Consider the following 10,929-nt stretch of genomic DNA (forward strand, 5'->3'; position numbering starts at 1 on the left):
CTTTTTTTCCAAAGTAGAGTATTATTTTTGACCCTTTACCCAAACCTTTAATATCAAACAAGTCAACTTCTAGCTGATACAATAAACTCCATCAACATCATCAACCAAGCAAAAAACCTCAAATACAACTCCACTAAAACCTTCAATAGCAAAAACTCCACTAATACAATCAACCAATGAAAACCCACAAATACAACTCAATCATGACTCATCTCCACCTATTTCTCTCCTTATACTCCCTCTCATCATCTCCCCATCACGATCATGGCCAACTCCAAATCATCTCCGATCGTGTCGTATTATCGGCGGCGGATCTCCGATCCTCTATAGCACACTTCCTCCGTACCTACTCCTCCCAAATCAACACCATCCGAATCTTCGAACGAAACCACTCTCATCGCGGGCCGTATGGCCACCGAACTCTCTCCAACCATACATTCGGTCGGCGCATCAATTCTCCATCCTAAAAACTACCACACATTGAATTACACAAAAAATTTAAACCTCACTATTCACAAATCACCTTCATCGTAATCTGATGACTCATCTTTCGCATTTGGAACGGTCACGATTTCGTTTTTAAACCCTAAATTCTCACTCAAATCTACCTATATATCAACGTGTTGTTTCCTTTACGATTCGGTCTTGATTTTCCTTCGATACGGATTCTCTCTCGTTTCGAATGAATAGTTTTGTTGATGGAACCGTCAACAATTTCTTAAAGTATTACGAAGGATTTGACTCGAGGCATAGGTGTTCGAGACCTGTCGAAGAAATGCTTAAATGGTCGTGGCTTTATGATTTGACTAAAAGGACGTTGGAAGAGGAGTTAATCGATGCTAATTTATCTCCGCGACTTATTGATGAACTTGTTACGGTTATTACCAGAATTAATTATGGGCAAAGTGTTAAAATCGATGGACTTGTTTGGTGCTGTTTCTTTAGCTGAAAGTTCATCAGGTTTTGTTACAGTTTGCCCTGAATTTTCTACCTTATTTGAATTTTATGATAATTGATTTTTTACGCTTTCCAATTGACCAAATCGTATTGAAATATTATGTTTCTTTTAGTATTTTTTACTCTGTGTCTGATTTATTGTCATTCATGAGCTTCTGCATGACGCCCTGTTATTTCGATCCCAACAGGTTTATGGTCAGTTGAAGGAGGGAATCGGCGAATGGCTGTTGAGTTAATCAAGCATTGTGATGTCGAATTGCATCTTAATGAAGAAGTGGAATCGCTTTCTTTCATAGAGCAAAACTATCAACTTAATACGACAAAGGGAAAGAGTTACGAATGTGGTATTACGCTGGTGGCTACACCTTTAGATGAGCTAAAAATTCAATTTATTCCGGGATTTCAATACTCGAGAGGAAATTACAAGACACTTATACGACGTTCGTTAGAGGTGCGTAAATCCGCTTATTTTGGTTTAGGTTCGGTAGCGTGTTCCACAATCGGTGGCCACCGCCGGAGACAGAAGATGTTCCTTTTTCTAGCATTTCGGTTCTTAAGCAGCATAAGGAGAATGATATGTCATACAAGGTGTTTTCGCGTAAACCTCTTGATGATGCTTTATTAGATCGGATTTTCAGTGTGAGAAATGAGACGATTAAGATAGATTGGTGCATACCCGCATTATCATGCTCCCGAGGTATTTGCGCCGTTTATCTTGGATGGTAAGCACTTGTACTATGTGAATGCTTTTGAGAATGCGCTAGCACCATGGAAACAATGTTGTCGTTCGCCGAAAATATTGCTAGGTCGATTCTTTCCGAGCTTACGTCGTAAACTCTCAGTACCCGCAGAACTTGAAAAGCTTTGGTGACGATGCATATGATGTTCGTGCAGACTTGTGAATCGAAAGCAGTTGCATTTTTTCCATACATGTATAATATGCCGGAGTTTTCAGGTTGTGAGTGTATTTATTTACCACTTGCTAAGAAATCGTGACCGTTCCAAATACCGAAAGATGAGTCATCAGATTCTGATGAAGGTGATTTGTGACTAGTGAGGTTTAAATTTTTTGTGTAATTCAATGCGTGGTAGTTTTTCGGGTGGAGAATTGATGCGCCGCTTCGAATGTATGGGGGGGGAGAGAGATTACGGTGGCCATACGACCACCGATGAGGTGGTTTCGTTCGAAGATTCGGATGGTGGTGATTTGGGAGGAGTAGGTACGGAGGAAGTGTGCTATGGAGGATCCGGAGATTCAGCTGCCGATAATACAGACGCATCGGAGATGATTTGGAGTTGACCGCGGTCGTAGTGGGGGAGATGATGAGGAGTATAAGGGAGAGAAATAGGTGGAGATGAGTCATGATTGAGTTGTATTTGTGTTTTTTCTTTTGGTTGATAGTATTAATGGAGTTTCGGCTAGCAGTTGACCTGTTCGTAGCTGGAGAGTGTAGGTAGACTAGAGACCGGAGAAAATGATACTCAATTCGTGTCAATTTATACTAGGCTTTTTCTTTTTTGCAGTGCTAAAAAGAACAACAATTTTCAATATGTAGCAATAATTCAACTCTAAAATTATCATTTTATCATTAATGAAATAATTTTTTGCCACAAAAGTTTTTTTTGGCTTATTTTAAACCATAAGATTAAAAAAAATTCCTTTCTTTGTTAACTTCGTGCCAGGTCAAGGACCTTCATATAAATTAGGACGGATGAAGTAAAAAATAGTACTCCCTTCGTCGTCATTTATGTGATACACTTTCCTTTTTAGTTTGTCTAAAAAAAAATGATACATTTCTATATTTAGAAATAATTTAACTGAAAACTTTCTCTTTTATCCTTAATGAAATGATTTACAGCCACACAAATATTTATGGCTTTGTTAGACCACAAGTTTCAAAAGACTTCCTTTATTTCTTAAATTTCATGCTCAGTCGAACTATATCATAAAAATTGGGACGGAAGGAATATGTACTTTTTTATCTTTGATAGTAGATTCAAAATAGTCCATTAACTGAGCAACTTTACTCCTTTAAATTTGTTAAAAAAAAAAAAAAACACTCTTTTGATCTCCGTCAAATATTTATCAAATTCTATTTAATCAAAACTGTGAGGAAAAAAAGTTTTAACAAAAAACACCAGAAATTTCCATCAAAATTCCAAAAAACCGCAACATAAAAGCTACACCAAACATAAAAGATGCACCAAACTATGAATTATGTAATCTGTAATTCCAAATGTGAGTTCCCATTACATATATTCTTTTTTCAATAAATTTAATAATTATAGTTTCGTAAATATCTGACAGAGACCAAAATGCTTACCTTTGACAAACTTAAAGGTTTAAAACTGCTCAAATGATACTTAAAAGATTAGGGATAAGGCATCATTACCCCCCTCACCTAGTAGCGTTTTTGCTACGACACACCTTACCTAATGTTTGGTCCTATCACCCCCCTAAACTATTTAAAACCGTAATATTTTACCCCCTAAATGCTGATGTGGCAAGGAGAGTGTGTTTCACTCTCTTTGAGAGAGTGAGAAACATAAAAAACTGAAAAACTTAATTTTTTCTTAAAAATTTGTATTTTCTTAAAATATGAATATAAATATAGTTTTTCACATTTTAAAAAATAATTAATTTTTTCAAAATTTTATAAGAAATCAGTTTTTTTTTCAAATTTTGACAAGAAAAACACTTTTTCCGGATTTTTTTTGAAAAATAAAAGTGTCCTAAGAAAATGAAATCATGAAAATCAAGATCTTTTAAGACATTTTAAAAAAAATAATCAAGCTTTCCATATTATTAACAAATCCATTTTTCCATATTTTAAAGAAAAATCAGTTTTTTAATTCGCATTTTCAGTTTTTTTTTTTTTTAAACGGGTTTTAAAAATGAATTTTTAAAAGAAAAATGAGTTTTTTAATTCGACTTTTCAGTTTTTTTTTTTTTTTAAAAACGGGTTTTAAAAATAAATTTTTTAAAAGAAAAATCATTTTTTAAATTCTCGTTTTCAGCTTTTTTTTTTTTTTGTTTTTAAAACAAAGTTTTAAAAATAAATTTTTTTTAAAAGAAAAATCAGTTTTTAATTCACTTTTTTTTTATTTTTAAAAACGGGTTTTAAAAATAAATTTTGTAAAAGAAAATCAATTTTTTATTTTTTTATTCTTAAAAATTGACACATAAGCTGAATATTAAAAAAATAAAAATAAATGCACGTGGCAGGAGAGTGTATGTCACTCTCCCATACGAGAGATGGGATCAAGTTTAGGGGTAAAATATTACGATTTTAAATAGTTTAAGGGGTGATAGGACCAAACATTAGGTAAGGTGTGTGTGTAAAAAACGCTACTAAAGGAAAAAGGGGGGGTAATGATGCCTTATCCCAAAAGATTATTTAGAACCTACTACTAAAGATAAAGGACCATTTTTGTCATTTTCGTCGTGGAGACTATTGGAACAGATGAGACTTCTTGAGTGTTAATGAAGGAGAAGCCCATGGATCAAATTAGTCTCTGCCAATTAAGTGATAATTAAAAAAAATGGGATTGGCTTATAATTATTAAAACTTATGAGTAGATCATTAAAAACTTTGGAATTGAACTTTTTTTTTCTCTCGTAGCTTGAATGTTAGTGGTGGTGGAGATGAGTACAAGTGAGATAAATAGGTGGAAATTTCTTTGCTTGATAGTATTAATGGAGTTTTTCTTGTATCAGCCAGAAGTTGACATGTAGCTGGAGACTATTGGGACAAATAAATGAGTCTTAATGAAGGAGGAGGCACATGGATCAAAAGTCAAATGTCAATTAAGTGATAATAATTGAAAATGTTGGGGTTGAATTATAATTATCACTGTAAAATTTTATGGATAAAATTTAAAAAATTTAAAATCTTTAAAAGATCATCCACTTTCAAATTATTTTCAATTTTCATTTCGTTCTTCTTTGAAATGTAAGAGAAAAAATACTCCCTCTGTTTCAATTTGTATATCTGATTTTGATTTGACACGGAGTTCAAGAAAATAAAGAATTTTTTTTAATCTTATAGTCTTAAATTAAAAATATGTAGAATGTACCAAAATATTTTTTAATCTTATGCTCTTAAACCTGTTATGTGAAAAGTTAGAATTAAATAGTTAAAAAAAAGAATTTTTTTTAAGCAGATTAAAAAAGAAAATAAGAAAAACAAATTGAAACGAAAGAAATAATAAATTTTGATGAAGTGAAAATTCTGCAAATATTCCGTGAAATGTTTGAGATGTTTGGAACAACATCATCTTTCCTTTTTTTTTTTTTTTTTGGACAATTTTGGAAGGGAAGGAATAAGAACTAATTTTGTCTTTTTCATGCTCAGTCTTTTATGGACCATCGTGTTTTCCATATCATTTTTTTGCGCGGATTGGCCTTCTTTTGAGGTGGTCCTTAATTTTTGTCCCTCAAATTGTTGGTCTTTAATTTTTGCTTTTTGCTGAAAAAAGTGACCGAAAATATCTCAAAGTTCTGAGTTCAAATCTCTGCTCAGTCAAAAAAAAAAAATCATAAGTCAAGGCTTTTGCAAAAGCTTTGCCTTCGCCTTTATGGGCACATTTTGCCTTAAGGCATAACTAAAAAAGTCCGGAGCCTGCAGACTTTTTAGTTATGCCTCAAAGGAAAAGTTTGTCTTACAAGGCAAAGTTTGTCGTCTTCGGCATAGGTTATATGTAACTTCGCCCGAATATGAACCTATGCCTTGCGAAAATATTATTATTTTTTATTCTGCTGGATTTCGAACCCAGAACCTCAGGGTATTTTCGATCACCTTTTTAAGCGAAGGAGAAAAATTAAAGACCAGCAAATTGAGGGACAAAAATTAAAGACCAGTGAATTCAGGGGCGGATGCACAGCCAACCGAGGGTGTTCACCCGAATACCCTCGGCAAAAAATTACAGTGTATATATAGGGTAAATTTTCTGTATTTATGTGCATATATTAACTTTCGAACACCCTCGGTAAAAAATTACAGTGTATATTTACCTTTCTTTTTTTTCCGAACACCCTGGATGAAAATCCTGAATCCGCCCCTGAGTGAATTGAGGGATAAAAATTAAAGACCAGTCCGTATGAAGGGTGATCGTGCAAATTGCCCTACCCATATTGAGCTAGACCAGAACATGCTTGTCCTCATGCTACACTTATACACTCACTGCAGTTTAATGAAATCGCTGATCATGTCAAATTATCTATTTTTTAATGTGAATTCAAACACAAAATCTTCAAATTTTTTGAAATAAACTTTATATATTTAATAACTACATAAACAGTAGTATTATAAACCATAATAACTCATGATCTAAAATATTTTTGAAAGGCATATGAAAAAAAAATTAAGTATAAAAAGAAACTCATTGGACTCTCTAAATTAAACGATAATTGCAAAATATAAAATGGGAAAGTTCTGAGCGTTACTTATCAAAAAAAAAAACTGTGTGGGGGAGGAGGGGGCTGTGGGAGAACTAATCAATAATTTATAATTAAGTTACAAAGCTAATGTGTTACACGTTACATAAAATACTGTCATGACCTAAAATACACAGGAGTAGTATTTTCCACATAATAATGAAGGGAAAAGCCGATCTGGTTTCACAAAGACAACAACATACCCAGTGTAATCATAAGAGCTGTTTCAATCCCAATGGCTTCACGAATGATCTATTTCTACGGTTTTCATTGTGGCCCAAGTGTTTACTTTATTAGGACAAAGACATTAATGGTCATCCGGGTGAACCTATTGACACTGGACGACCCAAGAAACTTAATTTCATTTTGTAGTTTTTTTTGCAACTAATTTCATTATATCTATAGGAACGGTATCATTATTGTATAGAATATGTATCACTACTGTATATGTATAGAAAATATAACATACGTATAAAATCTGTATCGTTATTGTATAGAATATGTATCCCTACAGTGTATGTATAGAAAAAATATCATTGTTGTATAATTTGTGTATAATAAATAGAATAATCAACGTATAATCAATGTATAATTTATACACACTAATGATACACATATTATACACAATTCACACACACGCAAGGATTATCGGAGAAAAACAAGATGCCGCCGGAAAAGTTTTCCAGCCAGAGCTGTACCAAACTGTCGATTTCAACCACGAAGACGTCCGTTCCGTCACAAAGAATATCAGCTGGCTATAATGAAATAGTAGCTCAAAAGACTGTATTTTCCTATTGGACCAAGAATGAAACATCCCATAACATGATGGGCAAGAAGCCAAGAACACAAAAGTCCACAAACTGAAGCATCTCCACTCATTGGCGCAACAAACATCGTAGCAGCTACTCTATAGCAAACCCCACTCTTCTTATTCATTTGTTTAAACTTGGGCCTTGAGCCTTTCTTTTTGCCGATGGTCACCTCATGTCTTTTTTCCTACTTTATTCATGGTCTCAAAATAATTTTAAAACATAGAATTGATTCGCCTAAGGGTAGGTAATCACACAACTAGCGAAAATGGGCTGTGGCAAGATACGTCCTTCATTTTTTAGAACTGAGGGAAGATAGATGGATAATTTACCTGTACAACTTACATTGACTAAACTAATAATAATTTAATCCTTTTAATAATTATCCATTTGATTTAAAATGACTTTTGATCTATGCTATTAAAATTTCCAGATTTTTTATTTGTCATTATATACTGCAGTTGCATGAAGATTTTTTGATGCGATGATGACACATGAGAATAGTTAATACGGTTGAATATTTATCACACAGGTAAGTATTCTTCTTTTTTCTTCTAATTTTTTATGTATCTAATGTAATTTGGAGTTTCTAACATTCTATATTTGATATATAACAGTATATCAACTATAAACAAACATTTTATATAATAGATCTGGTGATAACAAAACAATTGATATCACACACTCGGAAAATGACTAGAGTACTTTAAAAAGTAGTCTTCCTGGTTTGGTCTACACACTATCCATACATTGAGAAAAATAAATTAAATAGCATTATATATCTTTCAGTAGAAAGATTTAATTACCTAAAGCTAACGTAATGTTAAAGTCAAGAAGATGCAAATATATGCCTGAAAATTTATACACTAAATACAAGAACTGCGGTAAAAAATTGTTTATGTGGAAACACGTGTGAAGATTGGCTTGAGGGAAAATTTCTTAGCTATGCTATAAATTATTTTTGTTGAAGATAGATTATCACACTAAACTGAATTACTTAAAAGTTCGGAAAGTTGAGGATAAACAACTTCTTGTTAAATTGGATGACTTGGAAATAAAAAAGAGATTCACACAGTTGTTATTGCTCGGTTCTTTTGAGAAAAACTAGAAAGACTGTCGATCAAAATTAATTGTAAAAATGAGATTGTGATCACTAAGGGTGTGTTTCGTATGATGGAAAATGTTTTTCTATAAAGTGATTTCTTGGAAAACAAGTGATTTTCCTACTAATTTTCTTGTGGTTGGATGTGGAAAACATTTTCTAGTGTTTGGTTTGACGGAAATACCAATCCAACCTCCTAACCACACGTACCTCCAACCCCCCCCCCCCAACTCACTACCTCACCTCCTATCCCCCCCCCACAAAATTTCAACCTTCACTACTACCTGCACCTCGCATTTTGAAAAAGATGCTACTTTCACAAAGTGACTATTTTTATAAGATAACCAAATATGTACATACCTTTGCAAGTGGTACAACCACTTTGAAAGACCACCAAAAAAGTGATTATCTTTGTAAACTAGCCATTTTTTAAAAGTGACACAAAAAATGGCTATTTTGTAAATTGGTCATTTTTTGAAGAGCGACATAAAAATGACTACTTTTGCGAAACATGTATTTCTTGCAAAATGACCGAAAATGCAAATTTGCAAAAATAGCAACTTTTTTGTCATTTTCAAAAAATGGTCTCTTTACAAAAGTAGCCATTTTTGTGTCACATTTTAAAATGGCTGCTTTACAAAAGTGGCCACTATATTAGAAAGGGAACATTGAGAAATGGTTATTTTAATACTTTCACAAGGAGGCTATTTTGAAAAATGGCTACTTTTGCAAAGTAGTTAGTTTTTAAAAGTAACTATTTTCACAAAATGACTATTTATGAAAATTGGCTACTTACAAAAAGTGACTTTTTAAGAAGTATCTACTTTCACAAAGTGGCTATATTCTAAAAGTGACACTCTTACAAAGTGACTATTTTCTTAAGTGACTACTTCAGGAAAACGACTGGAGTATTTTTTTAAAAGTAGCTACTTTTCGCAAGTAATGCGTTTAAAAGGGGCTATCTTTGTAAAGTGATTACTTTTGTAAAGTTGTTATTTTTGAAAGTTACTACTTTCACAAAGTGCCTAGTTTTGCAAAGTTGAGAGATAGGGGGTGGTGGTAGGGAGGTGAGAGGTAGGGGTTGGGGTAGGTGGCGATAGAGGTAGGGGTGGGTTAGGTGGTTATAGGCGTGGGGAGGGAGGTAGTGTGGGGGGGGGGGCAGGAGGGGGTGGTTAAGTGTTGGGGTAGGGGTGGTTTAGGGTGGGGGGAGGGGTGATGTATGGGGTGGGAAGTGGGGGTTCGGAGGTGGCGGGGTGTGGGAAGGTCGAGGAGTAGGGATTGGGGGTGTTAGGTGAGTGGGAAGGAGACAATGAACTTGCAATGTTACTTGTAGAATTTGTTTTCCCTACTTTCATTAAGAAGGTCAGTTTCCTCATATTCAAGGAACTTGTTTTCTTAGAGAAAATGTTTTCCAAGACATTTTGACTAACCAAATATGGAAAAATTAAAAAACATTTTCCAACAAAATGTTTTCCTCCATATCAAACACACTCTAAGTTTATCTAAGTTTTGCATATGTCAATTTTCATTTGATAAAAGAATTCTGAAGGCAAATATTTAATTGCCACAGTTTGTTAAATAAGTAATTCCGCTAATATTTTGTAAGTTTTGTTAAAATATTGCATAGTTATGATTTTTTTCCTGGACCCAAAAAAAAAGTATAACTAAGGTCATTGAAAAAGTATGTTTGCATTAGATATATATTGACAAAACTAGAATTGAATGATGAAGAAGATTGCCAGTACATATAAAATTAGCTGCAAAGTTGTAATTTTCTCATCAGAATACCAGCGATATCGAAATCAATGATTAACATTATGTTACAAGTTGATAACTTTTAAGGAGGTAACTTCTCAAGTGAATTTTTTTTTTAAATATTATGTTTGCCATTTCTAAGTTGACATTATTTTACGGTCAAATAAAATTATTGTGTATATAGCTAAGTTGGAAAAATAAATCTAATCAGAAAAAATGATTTCCAAACACTATGCCATTTTAAGCAGAAAAATTAATATAACAAAAATATAATGTCCAGTGTTTACATTTTAGAACTGTAGCTATGCGAGAATAATGGAGATTCAAATAAGCTTTTTCCATATTTTAGTAAAAAAAGTGGTCTAAAAAGCGCGCGAGTTTTGAAAAAAGTTATCTAATTTGTCAAAAAAGTCATGTGATTTTTTTTTAATTTTTTTTTTTTACGTTTGGCTAGTTAAAGTAAGACTTTTACAATTCGAGTCAAGTTTAAATGTTTTTATAATTTATGATCAAATAGAGATAAGGGTTTTTATACCTTTGAAAGTGAAATTTGGGCATCTGTTATCAAAGAATTTGCATATAGGAAATATATCCATTTCATCCTAAAGTTCCGTTAATGACCCGGGAAAATAGAAGATAATTTGGCAGTAACGAGGCAAGATTGAACATTTTGGATTGTAATGGGATAAATATGGATATTTCCCTTTTACTCCCTACCATTTATATGGCACAGTTGAAATTCTGAGGTTTAAACTTAAGTTTAATAGTGCACTCGGGCATAGAGACTTTAAGTTTTTTGAAATAAAATTTGTATATTGGAAACTACTAAAACGTACTATAAATCACAATGATTAACAATTTAAAATATT

General features: G+C 33.0%; 1 pseudogene; it reads left to right on the forward strand.

Moving 5' to 3' along the window:
• The first annotated feature begins 203 nt into the window (after positions 1–203).
• Positions 204–1,943, forward strand: LOC132040900 (farnesylcysteine lyase-like; annotated as a pseudogene).
• Positions 1,944–10,929: the final 8,986 nt, after the last annotated feature.

This window comes from Lycium ferocissimum, chromosome 12, assembly GCF_029784015.1.
Source record: "Lycium ferocissimum isolate CSIRO_LF1 chromosome 12, AGI_CSIRO_Lferr_CH_V1, whole genome shotgun sequence".
In the NCBI taxonomy this organism is placed as follows: Eukaryota; Viridiplantae; Streptophyta; class Magnoliopsida; order Solanales; family Solanaceae; genus Lycium; species Lycium ferocissimum.